At 55.1% G+C, this 16,563-nt stretch overlaps 1 protein-coding gene across 1 annotated transcript in view; it reads left to right on the forward strand.

Annotated features, from left to right (window-relative positions):
• Positions 1-3,513: 3,513 nt before the first annotated feature.
• The window catches only part of ZFHX2 (zinc finger homeobox 2), a 30,077-nt gene continuing 17,027 nt past the window's right edge, over positions 3,514-16,563 (forward strand). Inside the window, exon 1 of the mRNA XM_056133208.1 lies at positions 3,514-3,924. The gene's annotated coding sequence lies outside the window, so the exon portion shown is untranslated. The remainder of the gene's footprint in view (positions 3,925-16,563) is intronic.

The following is a 16,563-nucleotide window of genomic DNA, read 5'->3' on the forward strand; positions in this document are numbered from 1 at the left end:
GGAACCCAGGTCCCCAGCAAAACATATGCTCCGGTCCTTTGAGCACATTTGGGCCCTGTTGTTTTCATTTGAAAGCCACACCCGGAAATGCTGAGGGGCTGCTCCCTACACAGTGTAGTGTTAGGGGCCAATGTGGTGTCTTGATGGAACCCAGGAAGGATTCCCATGTGAGTCTAGGCCTTTGGGGCTATTTCCCTGTGCCCCTAAGGCAGTTGGTTTGTTACTGAGTTTCCAGTTTTCCAATGGTCACTGAGTAGTCCTTATCAGAGTACTTATGTTAATTTAAAACAATGGGGCCAGAGCAATAGCACAGCGGGTAGGGCGTTTGCCTTGCATGCAGCCAACCCAGGTTCGATTCCCAGCATCCCATATGGTCCCCCAAGCACCGCCAGGAGTGATTCCTGAGTGCAGAGCCAGGAGTAACATCGGCTGGGTGTGACCCAAAAAGCAAAAAAATAAAATAAAATTTTAAAAAAATACTAAAACATTGGGGCCAGACAGACCAATAGTATTGTCTGTCAATACTAGGGCATTGGCAGACTAGGGTAGGGCATTTGTCTTGCATGCAGCTGACCTAGCTTCAATGCCTGGCACCCCATGTGGTCTCTAAGCCCACCAGGAGTGATCCCTGAGTGCAGAGCCAGGAGTAAACCCTGAGCACAACAAACAAAAATATAGATCTCCAGCTAGAGAGTAGTGGAGAGGTTAAGGCATTTGCCTTACATGTGGCCAAACCTGGTTCAAATCCCTGACCCCATATATGGTCCCTCAAGCATCACCGGGGTCACTCCTGAGCACTACCGGGTAGAGACCCCCAAATCCCAAACCAAACAAAAATGTATATCTTATGGCTAGAGAGCTGATCCAAGAGTTAAGGCACGTGTCTTCCAAGCAGCAGACCTCACTTCTATTCCCTATATCATATATATGGTTCCCTGAGCACTACCAGGAGTGACCTCTGAGCACAGTCAGGGGGAGCCCTGGAGCATACTAGGAGTGGCCCAGAAACCAAAGAGAAAACAAAACAAAATTGGGATCAGAGCAATAGTACAGCAGATAGGGCATTTGCGTAGCACAAGGCCGACCTGGATTTGATCTGCGTTGACAAATATGGTCCCCAGGCACAGTCAGGACTAAGCGCTAAGCCCAAGTGGCCAACCCAGGTTTTATCTCCTACATTCTGTATGGTGCTGAGTGATCCCTGAGCAGAGAACCAGGATCAATCTCTTTTTTTCTTAAATTTACTCTTATTGAATCACTGTGAGATAGACCCTTATTTTATTTATTTATTTATTTATTTGCTTTTTGGGTCATACCCGGCGATGCTCAGGGGTTACTCCTGGCTCATGCACTCAGGAATCACTCCTGGCAGTGCTCGGGGTCCACATGGGATGCTGGGAATCAAACCCGGGTTGGCCATGTTGGCTGCGTGCAAGGCAAATGCCCCACCCACTGTGCTATCGCTCCAGCCCCAAGATAGACCCTTATAAAGCTGTTCATGATTAGGTTTCAGTCATACAGTGTTTCAACATCCATCCCTCCACCAGTGTACATTTCCCAGTACCAGTGTCCCCAGGTTCCCTCCCATCACCCCAGCTCCTACCCTGCCTCCCTTTTTAGCGGTTCAGCAGGCTCTCTCTCTCTCTCTCTCTCTCTCTCTCTCTCTCTCTCTCTCTCTCCCCCTCTCCCCCCCCCCTTTTGGGCATTGTGGTTTGCAATATTGATATTGAAAGGCTGTCAAGAGCATCCATCCCTTTACCTACTTTTAACACTCAGTTCTTATCCAGCATGATCATTTCCAGCTATTATTGTCATACTGGTCCCTTCTCTATCTTACCTACCTTCGTTCCCCCCCCCCCCCCACATTTGTGACTGGTTCCAACCACTGACCAGTCCTATTATCCCTCCAAGAGTCAATCTTGAACACCACCAGGTGTGGCACAAAAACAAATTGTGTGGATGGGAGGCACTCTCAGTGTAGCTCTGGGACTACCTACCCTCTGCAGTAAGGATCAGTTCTAGCCGTGCTCAGGGCACCATCCTGTGTCAGGGACCAAACTCCAGGCTCCAGACCCTTGGGTTCTCCCTCTTCACTGGTCCCCAGCTTCACTTTTCTATGTTTGACCTTGTTTTGTTGTTGTTGTTGCTTAGTTTTGTATTAGGGCCATACCCAGCAATGTTCAGAGCTTACTCCTGTCTCTGTGCTTAGGGATCACTCCTGGCAGGCTTGGGGTACCATATGGGGTGCCAGGGATGGAACCTGGGTCCGTAGTGTGCAAGGCTAACTCCCTACCTACTGTATTATCACTTCCACCTGTGTTTGACCTTGGGAAGTCATCACATGGCCCAAAACTTGTTTTATCATTGGTGGTGTGAAGTTTCATTCACAGACTCACAGAATCTTCCAAATGTTCTTCTTCCTTACCTGCCCCCCATCCACACACACCCACACCTGCCTGCGTCACCTTCTCAGTCTCTCCCCAGAGAAGTAGAAGCTAGCTAATGTGTCACAGCTGCTGTTGCCTAGTCGATTCCTGATGGTGTAACTTGACTGGCCCTGACCACAGGCCCTGGTTTTCTCAGCAGTAAAACGGCAGTCACTGTGAGGATCAAATAAGGTGATGTTTGGGAACGTGCTGGAACTGGAACTGGAACTGGGCACTCCATACGTCTTTTGCCAGTCTGCTTACTAGAAACACACACACACACACCTTGTTGTGAGCTGCCCAGGATGAGGTCTGGGCGCTCAGGGTCCTCCACTGGGACAACTCACTGCTGTGCAAAGTCAAGGTTCTAGTAACCAACCGGGAGGCGGGGGAAGTGGAACTTGGGAGTGGGGGAGAAAAAGAGAGGCCTCGGGCAGCCTTGGGAAGCTGGCAGAAACCAGGACTTGCTATATAGTGTTTTTTTTTTTTCTTTCAGGGTCACACCTGGGGATGCACAGGGCTTTCTCCTGGCTTTGCACTCAGGAACTGCTCCTGGCAGAGCTCAGGTGACCATATGGGGTGCTGGGAATCGGCCGCATGCAAGGCAAACGCCCTACCCGCTGTCACTCCCGCCCCTGAAAAGCAGTTTTAAAAGAAAAAACGCATGTGGGCAAGGGGAAGAGGAGAGAGACAGCCAGGCAGAGAGACAGAGACAGACAGAGACACTCAGAGAGAGCGAGAGCGAGAGCGAGAGAGAGAGAGAGAGAGAGAGAGAGAGAGAGAGAGAGAGATCGATTAAAGGCTTCCAGCTCGGCAGGGACCAGCCACAGAGCTGGCGTCGGGGAAAGGCAAGTGGCCCGGCCGGGCGCAGCCCCCGCTTGGCTGACTCGGGGTTCCCACCCACTGCTTGACGCGGCCCAGCGGACGCCCGCGGCCGGCGCGCGGGGCGGGGGCGGGGCGGGACTACAAGTCCCGGCATGCACCGCGGCGGGCGGGCCGCTGCACCTGCTCAGTGGGGCCGCCCCGGGCGCCTGGGTATTGATTATTCCATTGTGTGGGACGCCTCGGCTCCAGCCAGTGAATGAGGCGGAGGCGTGAGGGCGAGGAGGAGGAGGAGGAGGAGGAGGAGGGTGAGGAGGAGGAGGAGGAGGAGGCAGGGAGCGAGCGAGTGCCCAGGGTGAATCAATGGAAACCCCCTCACGAAGCCGGGAAAGCACTTCAGCCGCAGCCAAATAGCATTGATTATTTTCCTTCACTTCCCTCGCCGCCGCGAATTTATTTATTTATTTATTTATTTTTTTCCCATCTCCGTCCCCGACGCCCGGGAGTGAGCGCTGGAGGGAGGGAGGAGGAGGAGGAGGAGGAGGAGGAGGAGGGGAAAAAAAAAAAAGGAATCAACACATCGGAGAAGTCCCTTGCAAGAGCCGCCCCCTCCCCTCCCCGCCTAGCGCTGCGCGGCGGCCGCGGTTCGACTCCCGTCCCTGCTTCCAGCTGAGGTGTAAGTGCATCGATTTCCGATGCTGCTGGGTTGGGTTGTTTTTTTTTTTTTTTTTCCTCTCTCCTCTTCCCTTCCTTGCTCTTGAGAAGCGGGAGCCAGAGAGGAGCGGAGGCGCTCGGCGAGGGCCGGGCAGGGGCTGGGGGAGGGGGGACGGGCGCCCGGACGGCCCGGCCGAGAGCCCGGAGGCAGCGGGGGTGGCGGGGGTGCACGCCGGGCTGAGGGTGGGGGGCGCAGGGGTGCAGGGTGCGGGGCGAGACCGGGCCGGGGCAGGCACCGGGGCTGCACCCCGCGTCAGCCCGGCGCACGGCGGGGAGCAGCAGCCTGGACGGGTGGCGCCGAGCCCGGGCGGGGAGCGGCGGACCCCGGAGGGCCCGGCCGGTCGGAGGGACGCGGGGGTGCGGAGCTGTCAGCCCAGAGGCGCCGGGGCCTGGGCAGTCCCCCTAGCCGCGGCCGGCGGGCGGCTGATGGATGGAGGGGGCCGGGGCGCTCGCGGGTGTGCGGGGGGGTGGCGAGGGGGACGTCTACACCCGTCCGCTCCCATCTTCGTTTTGGCCTGAAGTTGCGCTTTCTGCCCTTTTTTTGGCCCCCGCCCCCCGCTTCCGTCCCTCCTTCGGAAAGGAAGGAGCAGGTGAAGGGAGGCCACTGCTGCGTGCAAAGGTGAAATCTTGGTCCCCCAACTCCCCGGCGAGCGCCCCTCTCTCTCTGCCCCTCTTCTGCCGTGCCCTGATGGTGGCGGAGCCCTGGACCCTGCGTCTGGCCGTGGCGCCCCCCGCTTCCCTGCTGATCTCTGCCCAGGCGTCCCGGCTAGCCTCGGGTTTTGCCTGCCGTTTTTCCTCCCTTCCCTTCTCCCCACCCATGGATCCCCGGCTCTCCGCATGCGATGCTTCCTGTTTGAGTGATCCTCTCCGTGTGTGTCCCTGTCACTGCGTGTCATGCCTTACTTCGCCTCCCGGCTCCTCTGCCCATCCTGGGCTTGCCCCCGCAGGGGCTCCGGCCTTGCCCCGGCCACTCTGGGGTCTGCTACTCCATCATGACTGTGGTCCTCGAGGGCCAGCGACCCACAGGAGTCCAGAATGGAGGAGATGGAACTCCCCAAGGAAGGACTCGCAGGGACCTTCCCAGCACAGCCCGCCCGCACAGCCTCCTTTGCCACCTTTGCCCAGGAAGCTTTACAACTTCCTAGCATTGTTGATGCTGCTCCCATGCCATGTGCCCATCTAGGACTTCACATCTGGTCCCCTCTGTGCCACCTGCCTCTCCAGGAGCTTGCTGACCACGACCCTCTTCCTGGCCGGCTGGATTTGCCCTCACTCCTCACTCTATCATTGTATATGGTTTTTGTCTTACTCCATCCCACGTCGTCCCTTCTTCTTGTGGCCTCTCGTGTGTATTCTCCACCTTTGTTCCCACAATCTGCCCTCTTCCTTCCATTTTCTCCTTGGTCACCTTTTATCACTTACCCTCTGAACCCAGCATTCTCTTGCCCCCCCCCACCCCCCAGATGCAGAAGGTGCCAGAAAGCAAGGGACCACCCGGGGAGGTGGGAGTATGGCTTGTGAAAGCACATAAACAGGCCAAGAAATCAATTTAATGGGCTACCAGGGGCATATAACCCCTTCAGCAGTCAGGGCCATTATGTCTGTTAACTGTCAACTTTGATTTTGTAAGGGGGCATTTCACTAGGACTCTGAGCTCCCCGCCTGCTTGGTCCCCTGCTCATCCTTCAACGCTTGTTTTTTTTGTTTTCTTCTCCACCACCCCCACAACACCCCACCCCGACTTTCTAGTGTCTCTTCTTCCTGGGCTCCTGCTATTTCGATTCAGTAGGATTCTTTGCAAGGCAGTTTTCGTTTCCGCAAAAGATACTGTCTTCTGCAGGGGCCAGGGTCCTTCTGCCTAAAGAATGGTAAAGGTATGTAGGGCGAGTTTACCTTGTGTTAAGCCCATTACTGTTCCCCCCCCCCCCCAGCTCTCGAGAGCTTGGCAGGGTAAAAGGAAGAGGTAGATAGGAGCAGAAGATGGAAGATTTACAGTCGCAGAAAAGCAGTGGAGGCCGCGTGCCATAAAAGCATGGGGTAGAGAAATGCATGATGCGAGAAATGTGCAAAAGGGAACGGAAGAAAAATCCATGCGGAATGGGGGGCAGGGAGGAACTGAGGTGTGATTAATGAAAAATGGGGAGAATGACATGAAACCCGAGTTCCTTGCGACCCAGAAGGAAAGAGGGAGAGAAAAGAGAGCATATTCCTGAAGAGGAGGGGAGGGGGGTGAGCAATATGAAATGAATACAATAGTGAAGTGGGGGGAAGGGAGGAACCAAAGAATAAGATGAGGTGGGAAAAGAGTGTGGTACAAAGAAGGGACGTGGAAGGCAGCCGGAGGAGTGCTGAAGCAGATCAGAGCTGCACAGAGCGGGTAGGGGGAAAAGAGGGGAGGATGAGGAATCAAAGGAAACAAATGCCTCTGGTGTGAGAAGGACACAGCAGGACCGATGCAAAGAGAGCACTGCAGGAGGGGCGATTTGGGGGGGAAAAAAAGAGGCAGAGCAGAGATACCACTGGGCGAAGCCCCCAAGAGAGAGACGCCAGAGGAGAGGGCAAGCGCCAGAGATGTGTGGTGAGGCGAGAGGGACGCGTGCCCGTTTGCATCCCTGCCAGTGGCCAAATCACTCACTCCCCACCAAAGGCCTTTGCATTTCATGCCCAAGCCAGGGAGATGAAAAAGTAGAATTCCCATTTACTTGAGCTGACAGGAACTTGAATCTTTCTAGCCCCCTGAGAACCCAAGACCTCAAGCCTCTGATGTCATAAATTGCTGGTGTTGCCTTGGCAACCTGACAAGGTTCCTCCCTCCATGATGTCAGAGCAGCTGGTGTTACCTTGAGACTTAGAGAGGATCAACTAGGTGCTTTGCCCGGGAGCTGTGCGCAGATGGGGCGGGGAAAGCGGAGGGGGGGGTGTCCAGGGGCTAAGTCAAACCTCTAGGATTCTGGGGGTCTGGCCTCCCTGGAGCTAGTTCCAAATGCAGTCTTGTTTGTGGGTGCCTGAGGTGCATTAGAACCTGCCGGAGTGAGAGGGAACCATGGGAGATAGGGGACCCCGAGGGCCCGGAGAAGAGGGTTATAAGATGGGCCAGGCAGGGAGAGAACTGGAAATGGCAGTTCCAGCATGTGAAAGGAGCCCCTTTGTGAGCAGGGAGGAGAGTTCCTGAAAATGTAAGATGAGCCTCACCTCGGGTGTAGAATGGAGACTGAAGCTGGAAATGCAGAATGGGGGCGCAGAGCCTTGGAAGGTGTCAGTTGATGCAGGGTTAGAGGCACGGGGAGGGTTCTCAAATGCCAGAGGGCACTGTGGAATCTGGCTGTGGAGGAAGGAGGGAAAAAGAATCTGTGACACTCCCACCCAGGGTTAGTCAGAGGGCCGGTGAGCAGGGCTGAGTCGAGTTTCCCATGGTTTCTGGGCAGACAACAGAGCATCTGTGCCACAGAAGAGGTTGAATCAGAACCTACTGACCAATATTTGGCCAGAAGATAACTGACTTGCAAGGAAGGGAACAGGGAAAGAGTTGCCCAGGGTCTTCTCACCCCGGCAGGCCCAGGTCAGCATACATGGGACATCAGAAATAGAGGGTCAGGCTTGAGGGGTGCGTGGGGCCACAGTGAGGTGGAGGGGAGGCGGCTGGTTTAGGGGCACACTCCATGGGCTGGTGTGCGCATTGTCATAGAGAGAACCGGGAGGAAAGCATGAATGAAGAGTCTGGGAACCCAAGAGGGAGATGCGGAGGAGGGGAGGGAAGGGAGGTGGTTTCCAGAAAAGGTTGAGAATTGTTTCCAAAGACAGAGTGGAGTCGGGTGGATTTGAATTGGAAGTAACACCCACACTCCGCTCGCTCCACCCCATCCCCAGTCAGGAAGTCCCCAGGCAAGTAGATCCCATGCATGCAGATATCGACCCTGGGTGCAAATAAGGGAGTCCTCAGCACCATCCTGGGTCCAGCCAGGAGCCGAGTGAGGCTTTGCCCCCGATGGGCGATGGGCTTTGAGGCAGGAGCTAGAGGAAAGGAGACCTGGGGGAGGAGGGGATGGTCAGGATCCCTGGCTGCCTGCTGCTGAATGAGCCCCGGGTAGATGGAGCGAGAAAATGGGGGAGTCAGGTGCAGTTCTGAGGGCTCTGACATGAGCAGCGAGGGGGGTGGGGGGGTCTCGATGTACAGGCGCCTTAGAGGTCAGAGGCACCACTCAGGGCTTCTGGGTGGTTCCTGTGTCTAAACACCCCCCCTCCCCCCAGCTTGGAAGACCCCTGAGGGCTTGAGGAATGCAGGGAAGAGCTGGGAGGGGGCCTGGGTAAGGGAGGAGGCCCGGGTGGGGAGAAGGGGCTGTGGGCAGGCAGTGGCCACCCGCCTGCACTGTCAGCCATGCCACGGACTTGGGCAGCCCATATTTCGCAGCCGGCGACAGGCTGTCGACACGGCGGTCCTTTACCTCACCGTTAGAAACTCATTTCATTGATTTTTCCATCTTTCTTCTCTGGCTTCTCAGTCATCCCACCACTCACTTTCCCGGAGCCCCTGGCCTCACTGGGGAAGCCCCGGGGGAGCCCCCTGCCCCCACCCTGCCCCTCCATCATGATCACGTGAGACAGGAAAGGTTGAGAGGTGTCTTTCAGGACACTGAGGTAATCCTATTGTCTGGCAGGGATCCCCTCAGGTAGAAGCCAGTCCGGGGACCAGGGCCTCAGCAACCGGTAGTTGAGGGTGCCCAGGGAGGAGGCGATAAGGTGAGATCTGTCACCAAGCTTTACTGCTGGTTTGTGGATTTGGAGGAAGGCAGCTTTCTCGAACTCCTCCACAGACAGCTCTGCAAGCCTCACAATATGTATTTTATTTTCTTCTTATTAGAGGGCTGGGAGGTAACTGCCACACCTGATGGTGCTCTGGGCCTGCTTCTGACTTTGGGAATCATCAGTGATGGTGCTCAAGGGACCATGTACAATGAATTCTAACCAGCTAGGGTCATCCGGTTGCAAGGCCAGTACAAATAATTATTTGGGGGGTTGGGGGCCACATGGAGCTTCCAATGGCCTTCGGGGGTTACTCCTGGCTCTCTGTTCAGGGATCACTCCTGACAATGGGACTTGGGGGACCCTGTGGGGTGCGGGGGGGGGGGTCCATGTCCACATGCAAGGTTAGTGCGCTGCCTGTCTTACTATTTCTCCAACCCTCCAGATTAAAGTAATGAAAGAACAGGAGCATCTGTGGTGGGCCAGGCCAGGATGTGGAATGACGTCATAGCTGAGGTCCCAGCCCTGAATTCTCAGCAGGGCTGGCCATGGGATTGGTGTTACCTGAGAGCCTGGGTGCTCACCCTAGAAGGCTTGGGTGCACAGCCTGAAGGAGGGGGTCCCTGAGCAGGTTCTGAGGGGGCAGCACCAGGATGCTTCAGAAATTTGAACTTCCGTGCAGATATCTCCCGGAGCAGCCAACAGCCACAGCCAGCTGCCCTCCACCTCCCCCTTTGGGACTGGAATTGGGCTAAAGGTCAATTGTCAATTGCCAGTCATTTGGCTTCTCTGAAAAGGAGGGCAGAGAGGGTGGGGCAGGAGTGTTAGGACTCAATTTCCCTGAGGTAGTGAGGGGTAAACACCAGTTCCATTCTCCAGTGTCTTATTCCTGGTGAGGTCCATTCTGGCCCAGGCCCTCTGGATCTATCTTTATTCTTCTTCCACTGGGAAGGCCTCCTGACAAGGAACTGTGGTGTGTGTGTGTGTGGGGGGGGGGGGGGGTGTCTGCTGCTTGGTCCAGCTCAAGTCTGGGGGCATCTGAGTCTAGATTCTGCTCCATCCTTTGACACATGGTCCGGTCCCCCATGTCGCTGGTCGTGGTCCTCTGTGTGCAGCCATTCCCAGGTTCTGTCTCAGGGCCTGCTAGGGCCCCAAGGCCTGCTTCCTGCCTGGGGCTTCCTACCTTTACGGACAGGTTTCCCTAACTCCTCGTGCTTCAAGGCAAGGTGTGCACCAGTGAATAAGAAAGCAGTTCAGGGAGCACGAGGCAGAGGGGGGTACCATCAGGCTGAGTTGGACTTAAGGCAAAGGGGAGTCAGGTTAAAAAAAAAAATCAAACCCTGTGACTTGAAACTGGGGGAGAGCCAGCACAGAGACTGCAGTTCAGATGGAAAAAAGGAAGGTGGGCAGGTGACTGCTTGGACTGGGAAGTGGAAACCCGGAGCTTGACCCCTGTCTGGCAGCCAAGGAGGAGGAAGAGGAGGAGAAAAAGTGGAGGGGGAGAAGGGGGAGGGGGAGGAGGAGGGAGGCCGAGGGGCACTGCAGGGGCTGGACAGGGACAGGCCACCACCTTTTCGTCTGTCCCAGTCTGTCCCAAGTTCAAGCCTTGCTGGCTTTGACCCTTGTGGGAGGTACTGAAGTGGCAAATTAACGCCGATAATGAAGTCACTGCTCCTTGTTTGTCTTTGCTGGTTTCCCCTTGAGATTTGTCCTTTGGCCAGGCAGGACAGAGCAGCGTGGGAGGGGGGCGGGGCAGGGCGCAGAGCCACGGACACGTGGAGGACCAACGGACCGGTAGAGGAAAGGGGCTGGAGGAGAGGCGGGGAGGAAAGAGAACAATGGGGCGCATGGGAGGGAAACCTGGCGGGAGCAGCACGGAGCCCAAGGGAGCCCGAGGTGGCACGGGGAAATGGCGAGCTGGAGGCCAGAATGTGGCCGGGGGGCCTGGGGCGGGGCCTCATCTCCATCTCTAATGGCTGTGAAATGAGGTTAGCTCCATTAGAGGCAGCGAGAGTGTAACGAGATCACACTCATTAGGGCTGGGCCATCCCAGTAATTACCACCACCCCAAACACGCCCGCGCCTGTAGGCCACCATGCACAAACAGGCCCGCACAGAGGGGTGTGTGTGGGGGGGAACCTCGGGGAGCCCCCACCCCCACCCCAGCACCCGATGCCCCCGGAGGTGAGGGGACAGGGCTGAACTCAGGCAGGCCCCGAGCCACACACACCATCAAAAGGCAATCGATGCGACACATCCGCCCCAGCCCAGGAAATAAGGCACGTGGATGGATAATGACGCTTTCTTTCCATTTATTGATCACATGCAAAGTGCCGGTTTCAATAATGCTCAGCTCAGTGGACACAGTTCCAGGAGGAACCGGCCCCCTATGGTATACAGGAAGAAACGGGGGCCTTAAATGATTCACCCCGTTAAGGGGAGATTGGAGCTAGCATTTAATTCCAGGTCTGTCTGGCACCAAAGGCAGTGTTTTTCCATACCATACTAGCTTGTCTGATGGAGCTCATATGCTATTATGAATATGCGTGTGTAGCCTTTCAACTCAAAGAGACTATCACAAATTATAACATAACCTCAGATAACTCAGCCTTCTAATCTGTGCACAGCCTGAGCCACACAGAGGGAATGACTTGGACACCGCATAGACGGCAGGGAGTGTGGCGCCCCCTGGAGCCTGTAGGCAGTGGTCCTGTTTGGACACGGCTTCCGCTCTCTGGGAGAGAAGGTGGAGTGAGCTCTTCGGGTTCCAAGAGCGGCTTCACAGTGTGCGTGCTCAAGGCCACAAGAATGGAAGCAGAGTGGCATGCATTCAAAATGCATCCCAGCGGCAGCAATGTGTGAGGCCCTAGGTTTGATTCCTGGCACCTCCCACCCCACTCCCACTTCCCCTCCCCCGCAAATAAGCATTCTAGCCAGAGTTCCAAAACATAAATGAAAACCAAGGGCAGAGGCATTCCAGTCTGGCTACCTGGGCCCAACCTCAGCACTCCTTTCCAAGTGTGAGAAGACCTTCAGCTTACCCATCTGAGTCCACTCTCCTCACTTGTAAAACAGGGCTGAATGGCTGGATCATTTCATTAGGCTAGTGCAGGATTAGTGACAATGCTGCTTGCTGGGGGCTTAGCCTGGTGCAGGAAAACCACTTCGTGGGGTTTGTTTGATTTATTTATTTATTTTTACTTTTGGGATCACACCTGGCAATGCACAGGGGTCACTCCTGACTAATGCACTCAGGAATTACTCCTGGCAGTGCTCAGGGGACCATATGGGATGCTGGGAATCGAACCCGGGTTGACCACATGCAAGGCAAACGCCCTACCCACTGTGCTATTGCTCCAGCCCTGGGGTTAGTTTTCTATGATCTCATTGAGATTTGTCATTATTCTTTTTTTTTTTTTTTTTTTTTTTTTTTTTTTGCTTTTGGGTCACACCTGGCGATGCACAGGGGTTACTCCTGGCTCATAAACTCAGAAATTATTACTGGCGGTGCTGGGCACCATAATATGGGATGCTGGAAATTGAACCCGGGTCAGCCGCGTGCAAGGCAAAATGCCCTACCTGCTGTGCTATTGCTCCAGCCATCTTTTTTTTTTTTTTTTGCTCGTTTTATTTCTGTTTGGGGGCCACACCCAGCTATGCTCAGGCTTTGTCTCTTACTCTGTGCTCAGAGATCACTTCTGGCAGGTTGGGGGTGGGGGCAGGGGGGGTGGGACCCTATGGGGTGCCAGGGATCAAATTCTGGGTTGTCTGTGTGCAAAGCTAGTGCCTCCATCAGTTGGGAGTTTTTTTCCTCAAAGAACCAGAAGGCTTAATTTAAATATATCATTTCTTCTACATAATTGTAGAGTGGCTGGGAGTGATGCCTGCCGAGCTCAGGGCAACCAGTGGTCTTCAGAAATGGGTGGGATCCTGAGTCTGAATTGCAGGGCCCGAGTCTCTGTGCCTCCCTCCCACGCGCTCTTACAGAAGAGGGATCTGAGCTGGTTCTGTGATGATCTGCGCCCGAGCTGGCTTCGCGTCTGGGGCCACCGGGGCCCCATTCTTCTCTGGATCGCCCCAGAGGCATGTGGCAGCCAAACCACACGGGCGTGCATGGAACTCTGCTCTGTGGGGTGGCCTGCGTGCCGGCTTTCCCCCTACCACAGCCCGTCTTCCTATCAGCCTATGCTCTCCCCCCCTCCCCTTTCCCTGCATGCCTGCCTGCAGGGTCTCGCTCCTTCCCACACTGACGCAGGCCACAGACTAGTGCGATGCCCAAAACCAGGCCTGATGAGATTACTCTCACAGGCAGACCGGGGGGTTGGCATCCCTTTGCCCCTTCTCTCAGTCCCTTTCTCCGCTCCGTGTCTTAGGTCTCTGTCTCTCTGCTGGGGATCACATCAAGGCCCTCACAGCCACCAGGCTGAGCACAGCTGTACCACTGCCTCCCCAGCCATGACTCTTCTCTTTTTTTCTATTTTCTTTCTTTTTAAATTTTATTTTTTCTATTCCCCCCCCCCCACCATTTCCTGCCTTCTATGTTACCTGGTAACATTTAAAGACTTATTTGTGGGGAACTTTTTGGTGGGGGCCACACCCAGCGATGCTCAGGGGTTACTCCTGGCTCTGCTTCCAGGGATCACTCCTGGAAGGGCTTGAGGGACCATAGGGATGCTGGAGATGGAACCTTGGCCAACTGCATGCAGGGCAAGTGCCCTACCCACTGTACTATCACTCTGGCCCCGAAAGATGTTATATTTGTTGTAATGGTATTGATAGGGATTCATAGTATTTCTCTGGACAGAAGTTATCTTACCTAAAGTAGGCACTCCCCAAATGTGTGTGGGGGCAGGTGGGGACGCAGGTCTAGGAGAGGTAGGATTGAAATGGAGGGTGGACTGGGAGATGGTACAGGGGCACCATATTGGATGCTTGGCTGGGGTAGTCCCAGAGGCCACCCAGCGCCATCAAGGTGGCTCTGGTGGAACCTGTGACGGCAAGCCGGAGTGTTCCCTTGGGCCTTGGGAGTTGCCCCCAGCCTCTTGAGTACTGCATGGGAGGTCTAAAAGAGAAAAAAATGATGGGGCTTGAGATGGGGTCAGGGTCCAGCAGTAGAGCACATGTGTGAGGCGGGCCCTGAACCCCGACATGACAAAATTGGGGTGGGACGGGACTACACACCTTCATGCTTCAGACCCCTGGCTCTGCTCCAGTGTCACTCCAGGTAGTGTTCAGGGGACCATATTATGTAGTGCTGGGGATTGAATTTGGGTTTGGCTGAGTGCAGGGCAAGACCTTTGACCCTCTTTTTTCAAAATCTCATGCCTCCCATAGCAAAGGATTGGAGGGAGGCAGAGATAACGCAAAGGACTGCTTGTATGCCAGCAGCCTGGGTTTAATCCCCAACAATGGAGAGTTTCTTTTTTTGTTGTTTTTTGTTTGCTTTTTGGGTCATACCCAGCGATGTTCAGGGGTTACTCATGGCTCTGCACTCAGGAATTACTCCTGGCGGTGCTTGGGGAGCCATATGGGATGCTGGGAATCGAACCTGAGTCGGCCACGGGTAAGGCAAGCGCCCTACCTGCTATGCTATCACTCCAGCCCAACAATGGTGAGTTTCATTCTAGCTACTAGCTGCTTCTCTACCCAGGTCTTGTGAGCTTGGGCAGGACCCCCAAGGCCTGCTCTGGGTAAGTGGGTTGCCTCTTGGCCCAGCAGCAAGAGGGGTCAGTGGGGAGCAAGTCTACTGTTGGGTAGAATAGTCCAGAATAGGCGCTTAGCAACAGAGCGCAGAAATGAGGAGTCTATCTTAGTCATGAGGGCCAAGAGGCCAGGGGAGTGACTCAGTGGTTGACACTTGCGTGCATGCAGGAGCCCAGGTTCAATCCCTAGCACTGAGCACGGAGCCAGGAGTAGTCCCCAGGCACAGCCAGGACTGCCAGCCCCAACAAAAACTGGCGAGAGTGATAGTACAGACTGTGGGGCGCAACTGACCCAGGGGTGATCCCAGGCACTCCATTTGATCCCCGAGCCTACCAGGAGTGATACCCTATCACAGAGCCAGGAGGAAGCCCTGAGCATCACGGGGTGTGGCCCCCAAACAACCCCGCAAACCCCGCCAAAACTAAGAATGAACTTTGCTGGATGTCCCCATGCACTCTGCCTGCTACCTGCTCTAGTCCTCGACTTCTGAGAGAGGAAGGGCTCACTATTCCCAGTTCCCCAAAAAAGGAAACTGAAGTCACCTTCAGGGCTCATAGGGTCCTGAGGGGAAGCTCAGTGCTCCTGCCTAGAGTGCCAGAGGCCCTGAGTTTCATCTTCCTTTTTTTTTTTTTTACAGGGCACCACTAGGTGTGGCCCTGTAAAAAAAATACCAACAACAAACTAAATTGTCTTGTTTAGGAAGAGTTTATTTAGGGAGGTCACTTCCAGAGTTAAAAGAGCAGCAGGTAAAGACCAAGGGGTGAGACATCAGAAAAGTGAGTGTGGGAGAGAGCAGTGCCTTAGGCAAGAGGTTCAGACTGGAAAGAGAGAAGCTGTGAGCCCATTCTGGGTGCAGGAAGAGGATGGAACAATTGGGAAATCAAAAGACAAAAAGGTTTGGAAGGGTCTGAATGTGGAATTAATTGTACGCAAATTTTTAGCAAATGTGTTCGTGCCTTTGGTGGGGAAAGTCTTTGCTGCCAGGGTGGGGGAGGTGCTTAGAGAGTGAGGGGGTGGGTGGGGGCGTAAGAGGACTCCGCTTAGGGCTGGTGCTGTAGCACAGTGGGGAGGGCGTTTGCCTTGCACACAGCCACCCAGGTTCGATTCCCAGCATCCCATATTGTCCCCTGAGCACCGCCAGGACTAATTCCCGAGTGCAAGGCTAGGAGTAACCCCTGAGCATCGCCAGGTGTGACCCAAAAAGAAAAGAAAAAAAAAAGCGGACTCTGCTTTTTGTTACCCTAGGGAGGGGAGCCTGAGGGTGCCCATCTGCCCCTCAGGCTGCCTTTCTGTGGTGCTGTTCCTCCACAACCACTAGGGAACAGTAGTTGTTCTCTGCTCCCATATTACAGAAGGCGGGAGAGGGTGCTGCCCCTGTCTGCCCCTCCCCAGCCCTGTCCCGTTCTCACCAGCGGCTCCTTCCTCAGTCTTCCCTTGCGCTCCAGTGCTCCCCGGGTTCTGAGGCCTGGCTCTGTTCTCCCTGCCTCCCTGGCTCTCATAGCCTTTTCCTTTCTTCTTCTTGTTGGGTCACACCCGGCAGTGTTCAGGGGCAGTGCTCTGCCCTCAAGGATCACTCCTGGTGGGGCTCAGAGGAAACCATACAGGATGTCAGGGACAGAACCTGGGTCGACCGTGCTGAGGCCTCAGCCCCTTGCAGCCTTTTCAGCGCTCTGCGGCTTCACTCCGGGCCTCTCTGCCTCACTTCCCCAGGGCAGTTGGCTCCCACTGCCGGCTTTCGGGTGGACTCTACCTGATGCCCAGGGCCTGGGGCACCTTTCTGCCACCTTCAGTGCAAGCGTGCAGTTGTCAGATTAGGTTTGTGGGTACTGAGCTTTGGAGTGGTACCCCAACTCTTTCTTTCCCTTTCTTTAGACCTCTTCGCTTCGCTTCACTTTGCTTTGCTTCATTGTTTTTTTGTCCCAGACCCGGCGATGTTCAGAGCTTACTCCTAGCTCTGTGCTCAGAGATAACTCCTGGTGGGCTGGGGGTCGGGGGGCGGGAGGAAATATGAGGGGTGGACCTACAGGATCCCGGGGATCAACCCCAGATTGGCCGCATGCAAGACCAACTTCCTCTCTCGTCCCGATCCCCACTTCTGTACTTTTTTTCCTGCTCATTCTGAGCAGTAATCTGAGAACCATCCGGGTCTGGGAGGAGC

The sequence above is a fragment of the Sorex fumeus genome, unplaced genomic scaffold (assembly GCF_029834395.1).
Source record: "Sorex fumeus unplaced genomic scaffold, SorFum_2.1 ptg000098l, whole genome shotgun sequence".
Lineage (NCBI taxonomy): Eukaryota > Metazoa > Chordata > Mammalia > Eulipotyphla > Soricidae > Sorex > Sorex fumeus.